Source organism: Symphalangus syndactylus, chromosome 15 (genome assembly GCF_028878055.3).
Source record: "Symphalangus syndactylus isolate Jambi chromosome 15, NHGRI_mSymSyn1-v2.1_pri, whole genome shotgun sequence".
Classification (NCBI taxonomy): Eukaryota; Metazoa; Chordata; class Mammalia; order Primates; family Hylobatidae; genus Symphalangus; species Symphalangus syndactylus.
The window spans coordinates 75291111-75308942 of record NC_072437.2 but is presented as its reverse complement, the minus strand read 5'-3'; the positions used below and the strand labels follow the sequence as shown (position 1 = coordinate 75308942).

Sequence of the window (17832 nt, the reverse complement as noted above, 5' to 3'; positions counted from 1 at the left end):
AGCCAAGAAATGTGACTGCTGGCACTCACCCCACCGGCTAGAGCCCCGTGGAAAACTTATTTGGGTAATGTTCTGGGCCCAGTAAAGGCTGGAGTCCCACAGACCCCTTTTCTCTCTCTTGCTCCCCACTCATCTTCCCCATTTTGTTCAGCCCTATGAGGTGTGCTACTGTATTAGTCCATTTTCACATGCCGGTAAAGACATGCCCAAGACTGGGTAATTTCCAGAAGAAAGAGGTTTAATAGACGCACAGTTCCACGTGGCTGGGTAGGCCTCACAATCATAGCGGAAAGTGAAAGGCACGTCTCACATGGCAGCAGACGAGACTGTGCAGTGAAACCCCCCTTTATAAAACCATCAGATCTTGTGAGACTTATTCACTATCAGAAGAACAGCACGGGAAAGACCTGCTCCCATGATTCAATTACCTCCCACCTTTTCCCTCCCACAACATTCGGGAATTCCAGATGAGATTTGGCTGGGGACACAGCTAAACCCTCTTCTCAGCTACCCTCTTCTCTCTGGATCTGTGAGTAATAAAACTACTTCTGTGACTTCCCATGTTTCGTCCTGTGACCTCCATGTGTCTGATCTGACCTACACTGGAACCTAACTCTCCTCCTGGCCAGGGTCTCTGAGAGTGTCTCTTGTCAGAAATACACAGGACACAGGTCAGGCAACAGCCACCAAGGATCTCCTATTCTCAGCAGATGTTCTGTGAGAGGGAGGCCTGGTCGTGGGATGCACACCTGGCCACTGCAGGGGTAAGGAAGTCTCCTGTGAAAGGCACATGTTAGGCATTCACAACCCCCTGCTCAGAACCCCAGAAAGGCAAGGCTCCAATTGACAGCCACTCTCCAGAGACAAACCTCAAGCCCTAACTGGAGGAAAATAAAACAATGTAAAAATTTGAATTTATCTTACTATTTCAATGATCCAGTAAAGACTTTCTATGCCTGTACACCACATATTTTCTTCGATTGTTGATATATTTCAGATAGAATTTTATGTCTGGCTTTCACTTTAGCCTGGTCCCTACCTCAAGCATAAGGTAAAGATTCTCCATGGGTTCTTTCCTGGTACTACTACCTGCCAGTGTGGGGTCAGGTCCTAGTCTATCTTGAGGGAACCCCCCTATTCATTATTGTGAGAGTGAGACTGTTAAGTCTTGATTTCCCTGGACAACTTCATTGCATGACTTTTAATATGATTTTTAAATATACCCTTTACTGGACAATAAATTATATAGTTATCTGAGTAAGAGATATGGTCAGGAAGAGGCATTGCCTCATTCAGCTTTTCTGTTTGGTGAACTCGCATATGTTCTCCTCACCCACCAGTCACCTCTGAACCATATTGTTCCAAGACAACAAACAGAACTCGAGTGTGTATCTTTCACCACTGGATTTGTCTTTGCTCCATAAAGCTTAATGCTTAATACGGTTTCTGTTAGCATTTTCTCTATTTATTTTTCCCTTAAAATATCACAGGCCTTCTTAATATGGAATTATGGGTGATTTCCTTCAACCTGCATCATATCAAGTTCATGTTTATGGAAAGTACAACGTACGTTTAAAATATCAGTAACGATGTTTTCCCCTCCCTTTTAGCACATGTGCTTGTGAGAGTCACTGTAATACAATTCTAGTCTCATGCTTTGATCATTCCTAAGATGAAAATAACATTTTTAGATAAAATATCTGAGCTTTATGAGGTCTTTAGTATATGATGTGATAGAATATCAGAAGACCATACTTTTCTCTAGTTTTTCATGCAATCTATCATTGTTTCATCTTTACTCCTACCAGAGTAATTTTCCAAAATAGATATCTTGTCATTCTTCCTGTTATCAGTAAATAAGTGAAACAAAAAGCTAGATTATATAATTTATCTAGAACAAGAAAGTATAATTGAATCTATATTCATTAAGGAGACTAACCAGTCAATTACAGAGATAGGCATTTTACATTTTGAAGATCATATGGACCCGTTGTCAGATATATTATTATTTATGTCTATATGGACATCACCTGTGCATATTTACATAGAAATCAATGAGAGCTGATTTTTATTTTCATTATATATATATTTTTGATATAGGGTCTTGCTTTGTTGCCCAGGCTGGAGTGCAGTGGTGCAATCACTGCTCACTGTAGCCTCAACCTCCCAAGCTCAAGCAATCCTTCCACCTTGGCCTCCCAAATAGCTAGGACAACAGGTGCACATCACCATGCCCATCTTTTTTTTTTATCTTTTGATAGAGACTGGGTCCTGCTATGTTGCCCAGGTTGCTCTTCAACTCCTGGGCTCAAAGAATCCTCTCATTTCAGCCTCCTAAACTGCTGCTATTACAAGCATTAGCCACCATATGGGCTGGAAGCTGATTTTTAAAATACTGAGATCATATAGGTGACAGCACCTGAAAAATAGACAACACCAAGCTTTATGTTCAAAGGTGTGAGGGTATCAATCTTGCTGTGGCTGTTGGGGAGGAAAAAAATGAGTAAAACCAGTGAGTTAAAGCTGTTGCTTTAAACTTTGGCTTTAATTTAACAAATGTTCTCTGGGGCGACCGTATACATGTAACCATGCTGTGCCCATTCACAGATGCAGTAGAGGGAAGAATTTCTCAAAGACAACTGTTCTAAGATTGAAATTAAACCGTACTGGGTTTGAAAAGAGAAAGTCCAGGAATTATCAAATATTTTAGATATTAGATAAAAGAGAATGCCAGGTATGCGATGATAATCAGCAATGGTTGTTAACACAATATATCAAATCAGTATTTGAATTAGCTTTTGAATTACAAGGACAAATGGATCAAGTCTTGACTCTTTAGTAGATTAATCTTATTATGCTGAGATGTCTTTTCCCGTTTTTCCATGAGGAGATTAGAAATTTGCAAACCTCAGCTGCTCTCATTTTATGCTCTCACCAAGCCAAAAGCTGAAGTTCATCAATCAATGTGTCTAAGTGTTCACTAGTTATATACCATTTTGTAGTTTAAGCTATCTTTCCAACTTCCTAAATCATCACCTTCATTTGTTCTTGTTTTTTTCCACTATCACTTCTTTATTGACCAAATAAAGAATATAAGTTCTTATTTTGTTATTGTTCATTTTAGTCTAATTTCATCAAAATATAACAATCCTTTAATTTCATTTTAATTTCAAAGATTAAATTAAACCTACATATAAATGAGTGTAAGATTTGCATTTGCATTATTTTAGCATCAATTTGCTATCCTCCCTCATACACATAGACATCATTTCCATGTACGTGATTTCAAACATCCAAGTGCAGTATTAAAAGCAGTTGTAAATTATGGTTCTCATTTTCATGATACAATTACTATATAAACTTCCTCTTGCTGCTGTAACCAATTACCATAAACTTCATATCTTACTATAAAGTGACTGTTAATCCTACAGTTCTGGAGTTCAGAAGCCTTAAATGAGACTCACAGGGCTAACATCAAGTTTTGGGCAGGGCTGCAGTCTTTCTGAGGGCTATGTGGCAGAATCTACGTACTTGATTTTTTTCAGCATCCAGAGGCCAACTTTATTCCTTGGAACATGACCTCATTCTTATATATATATATTTTTTTTGAGATGGAGTCTCCTTCTGTCACCCAGGCTGGAGTGCAGTGGCACGATCTCAGCTCATTGCAACGTCTGCCTCCCAGGTCCAAGCGATTCTCCTGCCTCAGCTTCCTGAGTAGCTTGGACTACAGGCACGTGCCACCATGCCCAGCTAATTTTTTGTAGTTTTACTAGGGATGGGGTTTCACCATGTTAGCCAGGATGGTCTCGATCTCCTGACCTCGTGATCCACCCACCCCGGCGTCCCAAAGTGCTGGGATTAGTCGTGAGCCACCGCGCTGGGTCCTCATTCTTTTATCTTAAAAGTCAGTGATGTTGAGTAATTTCTCATGCCACCACCTCCATGGTTGTCTTTCTTCTGGCTTCTTCTTTCACTTATAAGGAAGCTCGTGATTTCATTGATCCCACCCGTTTAAGATAATGTCTCCATCATTTTATTGCAACCTAATTTCACTTGAAATCTGATTTCCCACTGCCATGCAACCTATGTATGTTAGACTCTGGGAATTAGGACATGAACATTTTTGGGAGGCCATTATTTTGTCTACAGCAGACATAATCTATTTACCTGCAGATTAAAGTGTTCTTTATTTTTCTGCCTCCCTCTCTTAATTTTTTTAAATAATATGAATTTTAGTAAAGAGAAAGACAGAAAAGAAAGAAAAAAGAAGGAAGGAAAGAAAGAAAGTAGAAAGAAAAGAAGGAGGAAATGAGAGAAGGAAGGAAGGGAGGGAGGGAGGAAGGGAGAAAAGCAGGAAGGGAGAAAAAGGAAAGCAAGAACACAAGAAAGAAAGAAAGAAAGAAAGAAAGAAAGAAAGAAAGAAAGAAAGAAAGAAAGAAAGAAAATGAAAAACAAAGAAAGAAAGAAGGAAAGGAAGGAGGAAGGGAGGAAGGAAAGGAGGAAGAGAGAATGGTAAAAGGGAGGAAGGCAAAGAAACAAAGAAAATGAGGAGAAGGAAGGAAGGAAGGAAAAAGGAGAAAAGGAAGGGAGAGAGGAAGGAAGAAAAGAAGGGAGGGAGGAAGGGAGAAAAAAGGAAAGAAAGCAAGAAAGTGAGAAAGAATAAGAGAAAAGAAGGAAGAAAAGAAGGGAGGGAGAAAGGAAGGGAGGGAGGAGGGAAGGAAGAATAAGAGGAAAGAAAGAAGGAAGGAAAGAAGGAAGGAAGGAGAAAAAAGAAAGAAGAGAAAACAAAAAAGAAAAGAAAGAGGAAAAGAAGAAAGGAAGGAAGAAGGGAAGGAAAGAGAAGAGAAAGGAAGATGGAAAGAAGGAAGGAAGACCGCAAATATTAGAAATTCTGGGTTTGTTAGCGAATACGCCATACTGTTTTTTTTTTTCACTTGAAAGGAAAGAGTATCTGCCATTGAAGATTGGATGTCTTGGTGATATTGCTGTTCTTATCTTCCATATGATTACTGAGTTTGTGCCTAGTCTGTCCATTACTAAGACAAAAGTGTTGAAGTCTGCAAATATAATTTTGGATTTTTCTAGTTCACCTTTGATTTCTTTCATGTTTTACCTCATGTATTTGGAGGTTCTGTCGTTAGCTGCATACCCTAATTAGTAGGATGTTTACATCTTCTTGAGAATTGATTATTATATTATATATTCTCATCTCTGATACTTTTTCTTGTTCTGAACTCTGTTGCGTCTAGTATCAATGTAGTCCTTCCACAGCTTTTAGTGTTTCCATGATATGGCTTTCTCCATATCTTGATTATAACCTATTGATATCTCTATATATTTGGAGCAAGATATAAAATTTAGAGTTGATTTTTTAAAGATTTTTTGAAGATGTAATTCGTATTTAGTTTTGTTCTATTTGACATTCTCTGAGTTTCCTATATCTGAAGTTTGATTTTCTGTCACTTCTTTTAGAATATTTTTGGCAGTTATTTTCAAAAATATTTCTTTTGTTCCATTATTTTCCCTCTCTTGTTTTTGTGATTTCAATTATAACTAGGCTGGGTAATCTCATCTCAGTCTTATGCAGGTGCTTTTTCTCAGGGTCTCAGGAATGCAGCCTTCTCACACTTCTGTTCTTTTCCTGGCTGTGTTGCTGAGCTCAGTGATATTCCTCCTTCACCTTCAAGAGCAGTTTTGTTTTGTTTTTCCTGTTTTCATACTCCCAGCATCAGGAGCATTCTAAGTGTGGCAGTTTTTGTTGCCTTCCCCTACATATTAAGTGGAATATCTTGGTCTATTTGGACTCTTACAACAAAATAACATCAACTGGGTGACTAAAAAACAACAGATACTTTTTTCACACTTCTTGAGGCTGTAAGATCTCCGGTCAAGATGCTCACACATTGTGTTGATGAGAGCCGATTTCATGGTTCCTAGATGGTGCCTTCTTTCTATGTCCTCACATAGTGGAAGGCACACAAGAACTCCATTGAGCTTCTTTTATAAAGGCACTAATCCCATTCGTAAGGGCTCGGCCCCCAAGACCTGGTCACCTCCCAAGTGTTCTGCTCTCCCTGATCTGTATCATATACAGACTGTCTTGGATTCCTTACTGATTGCTTGAGAGATCACAGTGGGTTTGTGCGGAAAAAGTTTTCAAGGTGATGGATCTTTCCCAACTTCTGCAGCTGTCAGCTGTCTCCCAATCTGACCAGCCCCAATTTGTCTTTAGGAATTTATTGATTATTCCAGCTTTACTTGTCATAGTGGTGTCTATTTGCATCAGTCCTATGTAAGTGCATCTGTCCTCTTTCTCCTTGCAGGTGCTTGTTTTCCCTCACATTTTGACTTAGTTCTTGGCAACCTGGTTGCTATAAAGTCATGACTTTGAAGTTAGTTTGGTTCTTTCATTGTTGTAAGGTTAGGAGCCCTATTCCATCCCAGCTCTCCAAAACCCAGAATTTTTGGGGGGGGTTGAAATTTTAGGCTTTCTCTTTGAATTGTAGTTTTATCTTATTTGAGTTACAATTTGCATTTTCATAATGATTAATGAGACTAAGCTTTTTTTTGTGTAGTTGACTGTACCTTTGGATTTTTTTCTCAAATCCCTTTTCATTTATTTTCTTTATGATTTGAGAAAATGTAGTTTACATATTGCAGCTTGATTTTTACTCAGTTAATGGCATGCTTAATGGAGAGAAAAAATATTAACTATATTTCCTTTTTTAATTACTGCGAGTTTTTCTTTTTTAAGGAAATATTTCATTATGTGCAGAGGCTTTTCAACCCCGCCGCCGCGGCTTTTTACCTCCGCCGCGTTTTGCCCCTGTCGTCGCGGCTTTTTGCCCCGGCCGCCTCGGCTTTTTACGCCCATCGCCGCAGCTTTTGCCGCCACAGCTTTTTGCCCCCTCCGCCGCGGATTTTTGCCGCAGCCGCCGTGTCTTTTTGCGGCTTTTTTCCCCCGCCGCCGCGGCTTTTTGCACTGGCCTCCGTGGCTTTTTGTCCCCGCCGCCGCCGCTTTTCCCGGCTTTCTGCCCACCGCCTCCGCGGCTTTTTGTCCCCGCCGCTTCCCCCACCCCCCTCCGCCTCCGCGGCTTTTTATCCCCGCCGCCGCCGCTTTTCCCGGCTTTCTTCCCAGCGCCTCCGCGGCTTTTCGTCCCCGCCGCTTCCCCCACCCCCCTCCGCCTCCGCGGCTTTTTATCCCCGCCGCCGCCGCTTTTCCCAGCTTTTTGCGCCCCCCCCCCCACCGCCGCCGCCGATTTTCCCGGCTTTTTGCCCCCCGCTGCCGCGGCTTTTTGCAGTCGCGGCTTTTTGTCCCCGCCGCCACGGCTCTGCGGGTGGGAGCGGCAGACTGGGCTGCCAGCTCTACCGGCCTCCTGGCTGGAGCAGCGGCAAGGGGCGCTCCTGGTCCGGCTCTCCCGGCTCGGGGGTTCCTTGCTAAGGCGCCCGCGCCCCGGGCTCCCTGCCTCGGCTGCCGCGGCCTGCATAGAGCGGCGCTCTGCGCCGCGGCGATGGGAGAGAAGAAGGAGGGCGGTGGCGGGGGTGATGCGGCAGCCGCGGAGGGAGGCGCAGGGGCCGCGGCCAGCCGGGCGCTGCAGCAGTTCCGGCAGCTCCAGAAGCTCATCTGCATCTCCATCGGCAGCCTGCTTGGGCTGCGCACCAAGTGCGCTGTGTCCAAAGACCTCAGCCAGCAGGAGATATGGACAGTGGAGGTAAGGGGGTCGGGGACCCGGGCTGGGCTCGAGGAGTGGCCCGGACACCTTCCTCTGGGCCCCAGTTCACTCCTGGCCGAGTTTCATCCTTGAGCCCGAGTCGCACCCTTGGAGGCTTCCGCTCTCCTGTACTCACTGATGAGGCAGCCGGAGGACCCGGGACCAGCCCTCACCTTGGGCAGGATTTGTGGGGTGGGTGCGTGGTGGGAACTTGGATGGAGGCTCGAGGGGCCCGTGGGCGGGGTGGGCTGCGCGCGGACATCCCCTTACCCCCCGAATTTCCATCTGGTCCAGCCCTCTCATCTTGTAGGTGAGGAAACCGAAGGCCTGAGGGAGAACTGACTTGCCAGGAACCCCTGTTAAGGAGAATTACCAAAGAGTGGTTATTAAAGAAGCACTGAGTTGGGAGTCAGACCTGGAGTCCCACACCCTTGGTTAAGACATTATACCACCTTGAGTCTGGCCTGTTGGCTGAGGGTGAGCCACTCCATCCTCCTCTGATTGTGGGGTCTTGACCTCAAGGGGTTTCCTGCAGGAAGAAGCAAATGGGTTTAAACTAATCCAGGACCATGGCGGGCTCTGTGGTCTTCATGCATGCATCTTTCTCAGCCTTCGTTGGTGCTCGCTGCCCTTTCAAAACCTCCTCTGGCCTTGGCAGCACCGTGTTCTGGCCCCGCCCCGCTCTCTGTTCACATATCTGTTTCTTTGGCTTCTCTCCCGACGTCTGTCCCGTGGGCTAGGTGTCCTCAGGTTGCCTTGACCAGCTTCTCCCACTGCGCCCGGCTCTCACTGCATGACTCGTCACCCTGGGCATCAATGGCTGTGTATATGTAATGGGTTCCAAAGCTCATCTACAGCTGGTCCCTTTATTCTTGCACTTCCATTCTCTACGACCCTCCATTGGAAAGCTCCCCTTGGGTTCTGCAGGCTCATCTCTCCTGTCCCCAACTGCCCTCCTCCTCCACGCTACTTGTTTCCTGTATTAGGAAAAGGGACCGTCCTGCTCCAGGCTGGCAGGAATTATAAGTTTGGTGTCTTTGTTGTACTACATCAGGCACAGACCTGCTGCTCATGCCTCCTGGGCAGTGGTGCCCCTTCCCGGGGCTGCCTGCCTGTGGCAGCCTCCATTGTCTCTCCTGGCGGTGACCACAGCAGCCTCCTGGGTCCATGCTCATTCTCCACTTTTGTGTACAGGGAGCTCTAGCAGATGGGGTCTCCTTGTCCTCTGGCTTGTCTGACCCCTTACTTGACGTGGTCTCGTTCCATTCCTTGTGTGCCTGCCTAAACATGTCTCGCTCTGCTGACAGATCCCACAGGGTCCAGTTCCTCCTAGTGCAGGTGAGTTAATGAATGAAACATCCAGTTTGCCTCTTCTGTGCAATTCTGAACTGCTGTCATTTGCTAAAATTCTCTTAACAGGGTCATTTTCATGTTTTCCTCTCGCTCTCTCCTACCCACCCCCCTACTGGCTACTTCCTTCCCTAAGAAACTTCTCCATCTGCATATCCCACTGCCCCACTGCCCCACTCCTCAGTGCGGGACTGGTGTCTCCTGCACCCGTCCCCCAGCACTCATCCTGTGTGACACCCTCCACATTGCGTGGAAATTACCTGTTGACTTTTCAGTTGTCTTACGAGGCTCAGCCTGAGAACAGTGACTTTATCTCTTCCTGTTTGACTCCCTGGCATTTTTATACATTTTCTGGCTCACATGGGTACTTAATAATTGTTGAATGAATGTGTATTAATTCTAACAGTCTTACTGGTTTGTAGAAAAAGCAACAAGAAACTATTAGAAATACATTGAAGGCATTACAAAGTTTTTTTTTTTTTTAGTAGGTATTGATTTTAATAGAACGTTAAACGTTCTAGAACTGTGCACATCCAGCTCTAGCAGTAGTTGCTTTCACTGAAGCCGGTTACTCATGGACAAGTTCAGTGTCTGAGGGCAGAAGTGCCATGGCAGGGCCATGGAGGAGCGTGGCCACTGTCACCCATTTGGGGGTCTGGCCAGGGTCTTCCTTAGGTCGGATGGGAAGGAGTAACATACAGTTAGGAGGGCTTTGCCACAGTCTGAAGCTCATGTCTTTAGTAAGTGCGTCATTTTCCTTTAACTCTCATTTTCCTGCATCTGAAATTTATGTGAATTAGTTGTGTTATGCATATTCATATATCATTCAAAAAGGTGATTATATGAATCACTTTATATTGATTAATTTTAAAAGTGGGTCACCCTATGGCAAACGTTTCTACTTGGTAGATTGTAAAAGAGAAATCAGAGCCATGGTTGCTTCTTCCAGCCTGGCCAGGTTTCTGCATCTGTGAGGTAGGCTCTGCCATTCTCCCTGGGGCTCACCCTGCTTCCATCTAATGCCAGCCCTCCACTTACGTGCCTGTCCTGTCTCCCACTCTGCACAGAGTCATCATTCTGAGGGGTCCCCCGGGGCCTTTCTCCTCAGCTGTGCCAGTTTCTGCTCTCCTAGGGGGACTGCATCACAGTTGTCTAAGTGGGAGGAGAGGGTGGCTTGGGCCAGGCCAGTTAGGCTCGAGGTGCCCCCAGACATCTACATGGAGATGTCAGATAGGCAGTTCAGGGAAGTGGTCAGGGCCAGAAATGTACATTTGGGGATGACTGTGTGTCTGTGGTATTTCTAGCCATGAGACTGAATTCGGTCATTAGGGAGGAGTGAGATGGGAAGTGCCACTTCCAATATTTGGAGAAATTAGAGGCAGCTGGCCTAGGAGATGGGGATGGAGCAGGCAGCGAGATGGGAGGACAGAGGCCAGGTACCTCAAAAGTCAGGAGAAAGGCAGCTCCCTCCAAGAGCCCTGACTAGGTGGGCTGCTGGTGTGGTCAGTTGAATAAGAGGAAGGCTGAGAGTGACTGTCGCATCTTTCCCCACAGCCGGTGTGAACTGCTGCAAACATTGTCAGGTTATGGGATACCCCGCTCAGTGCCCTCCCCTGACTTCCCTCCACGTCCCATGGGTGTACACTCCACAGGCCGCCTGTCTGTCCCTGGCCACCTTGCCCTTGTTTTCTGGGACGTCTCACATCCTGGCATGTGTGGGGTGGCTCTGTGCTCACCTCTGCTGGTCAGCTTTCCTTGAGCAGTTTGTAAGGAAAGCAGAAGTCTTCCCGCTGTGCTTGGCATTGGGGCCTGTTCCTCGTGTTACTGCTGTGCTCTGTTGTATTTCAAAACTCCCGATGATTTCAGATAGGGGGCTACTCGATGTGGTCAGCAAGTATAGGATTTGAGTCTGCTAACATCCACTAAGCCAGCCTTCCATAGCTGGAGCCCTGGCCGCCCCTGGGTTGCCCTGGTGACCTAATCATTGTGTACAACAGTGCTTAAAACAAAAATGCTACGTAAACAGTGACTGCTGCCATTTAGAAATAAACAGCTGTGAGGTGCTCAGATTGTGGGGAAATGACCAGACTCCACAGGACCATAATGAAGTGACTCAGGGTTCAGGAAAATAGTGAAGGAAGCCAGAAGAGATGGCAGCAGAGAGAGGGGTGCTGTGGGGAACCATCGCCACAGCTGGCTCTTCCCCTGGGGAAGAGCTTAGGAGAGCTTGGCTCGGAGCACAAGACAGATTTGTTAGTGTCCCCGTGAACGTCTCTAGTGTTACCGGTTGTCTGAACGCTAGGGGTCAGTGGGGTTTCTTCATGAGCTGTTCTGTGGAGATAGTAGTCCTTTCTAAACTCTGTGGAGTTGGGAGTGTCTGCACCTCCTAGCAGAGTGTTGAGCACGGGGCACATTAAAGACCTGGGAGTCACGTTTCCCAAATGCATCTGACTGCAGACATCCCTCGTCCTCCATCTTTAGTGGGACAGCCGTTGATATCTTGTGAGACAGTGTGAGGGGCAGAGCGGCAGGGCTAGAAAAGTGGGTGAGGCCAGCCGTGACACATTCGGTGTCCCGTGTGTATGCTGCTCCTGTGCTGTTTGTGTGGGAGGTGGCATATGTTGCAGCCGGAAGTATACAGTAGGCTCTCTGGATCAGATTGTGTGGGTTCAGACTGGTCTCTGCCTCCTGTGGCCTTGAGCATGTTACTTACTTTCTCTGTGCCTCAGTTTCTCATTTGTAATGTGCAGATGGTAGTCCTCATTTGAGGGAACTGCAGTGGCAAGATTAAGTAGCATGGTTCATGTCAAGAGTTTGATGCTGCCTGGTCCAAAAATGGATAAAGGCTGATTGCTGCTGCTGCTGTGTCGCCATGGTTACAGTGGTACCACGCCTGCCTGGCTCCCTCTTCTGTAAAGACCCTGGGTGTTCAGCCTCTGCTATCACTTCGTATTTTCCTGTCAGAAAGAGGATGCTGGGCTCCCTCCCTGGGCTGATGCTGGCCGTGCCCATGTGCCGTCTCCGCTGGTGTCACCAGGCACTACATGGTCCTAGCCTGTGCTGGTTTCCCCTCAGCCCCATTAACACCCTCAGGGCTCCCATGTCTACCTTCTTACTGCTGTTAAGTTAGGACAATCGTCCTTAGAGGTCACAGTGGTGGAGGTCACGAAATGATTTCAGTTGTCTGTGTTCACAGAGTAGTCTGAGATGCTACAGTTAGTTGCCTTTGTAAGTACCGAAGACAGTAGAATTATTGAAAAGCCTAGAGCCTTTTCATGTTGTTAGTTGCTCATTTAATCAATCAATCAATTATGTTTTTGAGACTTGGTCTCCCTGCGTTGCCCAGGCTTGAGTACAGTGGCACAGTCATAGTTCACTGCAGCCTTGAACTCCTTCCTTTGGGTCTTGTGTGTGGCACTCACCTGGTCATCCCCTTCCTGTCTTAGATAACATCCCTGAGGACCTCAGAGACCCTTTCTACATTGACCAGTATGAGCAGGAGCACATTAAACCGCCTGTTATCAAGCTTCTCCTGTCCAGCGAGCTGTACTGCCGTGTCTGCAGCCTCATCCTGAAAGGGGACCAGGTGGCCGCCTTACAGGGACACCAGTCTGTCATCCAGGCCCTGTCCCAGAAAGGGATCTATGTGATGGAGAGTGATGACACCCCTGTGACAGAGTCCAGCCTCAGTCGCGTACCCATAAAAATGGTGAGTGGTCTGCGGTGGCTGCCCCCAGGGGCCATCCTCTGGAGCCGCGGGCTCTCGTGTGGTGCACCTGGTGCATGGATGGTGTGAACACGGTGTGCAGCGAGGTGGTGGAGACCCATGCTTTTGCACACTGGTGTTCCTTAGGAAACTGCATATCTTTTAAAGCACATGACTGTTGTGTAGAATGGGGAAAAGAGAGCTTTCGTTGAGCTCTTTTTCTCATTGGGAATGCTCTGTGAATGCTGAGATTGGAGTGAGGCCTGTTAACAAAAATACTTGAGGCAGACTTTTTACAGATGAGAACTGTAATTGTTGCACCCATTCTGTTAGGTTGTTTCATGCATACTTTGTGCTAAAATAACTTAGTCTGCCTTTTTCTCCCCCAAGCATCCCACCCCCATCTTTCTCTGAAGGCTTGCTGCTGGTGTGCCTTTTCCAGAGCGTTCTGGGTCAGGGCCATTCTCGGCGCCTCCTGCACTGCCTTTGTTTGGTTGCTCCCATGGCGTTCCCGGTGAGACTGCGGGTGCCGCGCGGTGGCTGAAGAGAGTGTTACTCCTGTCGTATGAGGAAGCTGCACTAAGGCGTGGTGCAGCTGTAGCAGGTAGAGCTCTGGACTAGGAGCCAGAGCCCTTTGGTGGGCAGTTGGCCTGGGGCAGGTCTCCTGTCTGCCTTCCCACAACCACGACGTGGGAGTCGCACCGCCTTTCCTGGGAGTCCCACAGGGCTGTTGAGGAAATAAGAAATAGTGCACTGTGGGCCACAGGGCTGGCCTGCCTGCCTGAGAACGGACTCCTGGTTCCTAATGGTCTTGAGGCTTGGCCAGAAATGCCAGGCTTGAAATAGTGATGGTGAGGGGGAGGCAGGTCTCAAATCTGAGTATCTCTTCAGACAGAAAGGGCGAGGGATGAAGAAATTAGGCCAGGATTCTGAGTATGAGCAGGTTCCCTGCATCAGAACCTGGTAAGAGGGGTGGGTTTGAGGGATTATAGCTGCTGCCTCTGCTCCTAGAGTGCCTACATGGCGATGGTGGACGCCCTGATGATGGCCTACACTGTGGAGATGACAGCATCAAGAAGGTGGTGGCCAGTGTCAAGTGCTTCTCAATGTTCAGTGCCTTGAAAAAACTTCCGTACAACCTCAAGGACGCCGTGGTGTTCTGGATCAACAAGGTGAGTGCCCTGCCTAGATGTGGTGTGTGACTCTGCTCCTGTGGCCCGTTTCCTTTTCACTTGAGAGCAGCAAACTTCGTCTGTCATGCTGAGACCCAGCCCTTCATTTGGGACGAGTCATATTTTGTGTCCAGAAATGTGTCTGCTGTAGTTAAAAAGAAGCAAAGCAAGCAGGCGTTTCTCCCGCAGGCTGAGAGTAGAGGGTGATGAATTTATATGTGAAAACGCAGCATATGTTGGTGCTTTAAGTGCTTTAAAAATTTTTTTTTTGAGACAGGGTCTCACTCTGTCCCCCAGGCTGGAGTACAGTGGCATGATCATGGCTCACTGCAGCCTTGATCTCCCAGGCTCCAAGTGATCCTCCTGCCTCAGCCTCCTGAGTAGCTGGGATCACAGGCAGGTGCTACCATGCTTGGCTAATTTATTTTTTATTTTTATTAGAGAGGGATTCTCACTGTGTTGCCCAGGCTGGACTCGAATTCCTGGGCTCAAACAGTCCCCCCTCCTTGACCTCCTAAAGTGCTGGGATTACAGGAATGAGCCACCACACCTGGCCAGTGAATAATTTCTTTTTCTTTTCATAGTATGCACCTATATGCAATACAGGAGTTTATCAAAATGCCTTTAGAAGGCATTTTGATTATTAAGGGATAAAAATGGCATTTTCCCAAATGCTATTTTCTCCTTTTACATTTAGAAGCTCATAGTGTAATTTTAAATACAATATATGTAAAGAATGTTTATTTTTAGTAGTGTCTGATTATTTATAAGGTTACCTTACCAGAGCCTTTGGTTAGTAAGCATCCTGATACGCAAAAAGGTGTTTAAGTTTGTGCATTAACACAGCAAAGGAGCCAGAAGGTTGTGTGGCCCCATGTGAGGCAGTATTAGTGGGCCTGAATAAGAGGCTCATGCAGGATGGTTCTGGAGTTACTGATGGTTAGCTTGCACATGCAGAGCCAGGATGGTGCTCCACCTGCTGGCTCCCTGGAAGGCCCCTCTGTCGCTGTGACAGGCGGGTCTTTGTCAGGAGTTGGCAGACATTTGTGTTTTGACTTTTTCTAAGACAGTTGCCCTGCTCTTTAGCTGTTTTCCTACCCAAGCTTGGGGTTGGTGAACCAGGTGGATGGGCAGACTCCTTACATTTCCTTATCCTGCGGTGAGGTAAGGACAGAAAGCCACAGGGTTTTCTAGGACTCACTGGAGCCTCCGGGCCTTAGTTCAGATTTGGGTGCCAGCTAGTACCATCTCTGCCCCACTCTGCCTCTGCCCATGAGGATGCCTCTTGGTGGCGAGCACCATGTCTCACTCATCCCTGGCTCTCACTTGACAGCATGCATGTGGGAAGTGCTTGCAAGAATTCTGTGGAAAATGGTGTTCAGGCCTAGTTCACATTTCCAAAGGAGCCTGAGCTTCGGGGACGCTCCTGTAATGCTAGCGGAAGCTTCCTGTGATCAAAAGTCAAATTTTGGCTTTTCTTTAATATCTTTTATTGATTTTTCCTCGTATTAGAAATGACGTAGTTATAGAAAATGTAGAAACTATGGATGAACAAAAAGAATAAAATGTAAATTACTCATAATCTTATCACCTATGAAAATGGTTAACATTTTGGTAAAAATTCTGATAGTTTTTCTTTATTTGTGTGTGTTACATAGGCCTACAACCCAGTGGGGAGCTACTGTGCTTTCTGTCGTAAGCCACGTTTCTACTTGGTACAGTACTGTGCAGTGAGTTTCTGCGCATTTGCCAGATATCTGATGCCAGCTGTTCCAGTGACTCCCCTGTGGCCCTTCTGTGATCTCGGTGTTGCTGGAGGTCGAGTTGTCTCCTCTCCATCTGTGCAGCAGTCTCTGTCCAGCCACGATGATTTCCCTCAGGCCACGTTCCTGCGAGGGGAATGGTGGTTCATATTTAAGGACTTTTTTTTTTGCTTGCCTGGTTCTTTTGCCCAAATCTGATCCTAAAGATTGTAACATTTCCCTTTCTATTAGTTTGTGTAGGTGTCTTTTCCCATGTCTTCCCATATCTACATAGAAAAACTTAATTCTGGGTAAAATTGCAGATTCTGGGTAAGAGCATCTGTCTCTTACCCTCCTTCTCTGGTGAATCACTTGTTTGTTATCTTTGCCCGTATTTCTTTGGGCAGGAGGGTATGTTTCTTTTTCCCCTGCTTGGTCACGTTTCTCATTTGCTGTGCATTTATAAATGACTTTTCAGGCTGCTGCCGGCCTCTGTTTCTGTGGACTTGGCAGATAAATAGAAGGTAGTCTCCTTGTAACCAGAGACATCATTTTCCTTCCATGCTATTCTCGTTTCTACCTCTGTATTTTAAAGAAATACATTGTATTTCCGGCTCCTGACTCCTCATTTGTGGACATGATCTACTGAGGTAGGATTGTGACAAATGGCAATTACAGTGATTACAGTTTCCATGGCCCTCCATTCCCCTCCTCCTCATTCCCCTGTGGTTGCATTGACAGCTTTGGACACATTCACAATCAGACTTGATGTTCCTGTGGTCAGGCACCCATTTTCACAGCTCATGTTGCTTTCCTTGTATGATGCTTTGTTTTTCCTGGAGTTAAAACTTGCTTTAGTTTTCATGACCTTTTTTTTTTTTCATGCATTATTTATATTTGTACTCAGTGTTTTCCATATTTTACTGTTTTCTTGCCATTTCCATATGAATTTAAGTTCCTTATGTTAGTGGTTTCTCCTTATGTGACTTTCTCCCGGGTGCGAGTCCTCAGTGCAGGATGCGATGTCAGCTGAATGCTTCCAAAGCACCTTTTGCAGTGTGAACGCCCGGGTGTGTAGGAAGTGCGAGTTCCCCGAGCATCCTCTCTCACCCGCGCTGTGTTCCTAGGCCCTCTCCAGTGTGGGCTCTCAGATGCCTCACTGGCTTCGAGCTGTGCCCCAAAGCTTTCACTATACAGGTGGGTTTTCTCCCCATTGGAAATTGCTGCATGTTTAATAAGCTTGAGGCTCTTGGTACGATTTCTATAAGGGTGAGTTTTTTCTCCAGCATCAATTCTTTGATGCATAAGGTCTGAATTCCCTTTGGGCACAGGTACCATGTTTCCAAGATGCCTGCTGTGCGCGGGTGCATTTGAGTGCAGATTTCAGCTTCTCACACCCACACCTGGGTCACTCCCTCCTTGGGTTTGGCTCTGTGTCGTCCTCTGCAGCACCTGTGGGGGAATGGCCGTGTTCTGAGTTTCTCCTCCTCTGTGGCATCCCTCTGGAACTCTGTCCTGCCCCTGCCTGCATAGTTGCTGCCCCGGCCACCTGCATGTCTGCCATCCTGGACTTTCCTCCCTTCACCTCTGCTCCAGGCCGCCCACCCGCCTCCTCCTGGCCAGGGTCCCTACCTGGGTGCAGGAGCCTCCCTGCCGTCTGAGGAAAGGCTAATGTTATGCGTTTCCATGACCATTTCTGAGACAGTTTCTGAAGGAGCCTTCCTCCACCTTTCCTTGGTGATCGTGTAACTAGATGGAAGTGCTTTCCCCAGCTTGAGGAGGTTGCCCAGCTGTCTTCTCTCTTCCAGGCTGAGGAATCTGCTGCCATGCGGGTTCCCCATCCTGTGTGTGACCCGGATGACCTCACTCAGTATTTCCTCCTTCCCGGGTGCTCTGAAGATTCACCATGAACCACCTTGCAGGGGCTCTTTTTATTTTTTATTGATGCCCAGCCGGTTGTTGTTGTCTCTTTCTCTCTCTCTTTTTTTTTTTTTTTTTTTGGAGACAGAGTCTCGTTCTGTGGCCCAGGCTGGAGGTGCAGTTGTGTCATTGCGGCTCACTGCAGCCTGACCTCCCAGGCTCAAGCAATTATCCCTCCCCAGCCTCCTGAGTAGCTGGGACTACAGGCATGCACCACCGTGCCTGGC

General features: G+C 46.8%; 2 pseudogenes; one reads left to right on the top strand and one right to left on the bottom strand.

The window, feature by feature from the left end:
* Positions 1 to 6611: 6611 nt before the first annotated feature.
* Positions 6612 to 8302, bottom strand: LOC129463754 (uncharacterized; annotated as a pseudogene).
* A 4430-nt stretch (positions 8303 to 12732) lies between these two features.
* The window catches only part of LOC134731323 (HEAT repeat-containing protein 5B-like), a 30166-nt pseudogene continuing 25066 nt past the window's right edge, over positions 12733 to 17832 (top strand).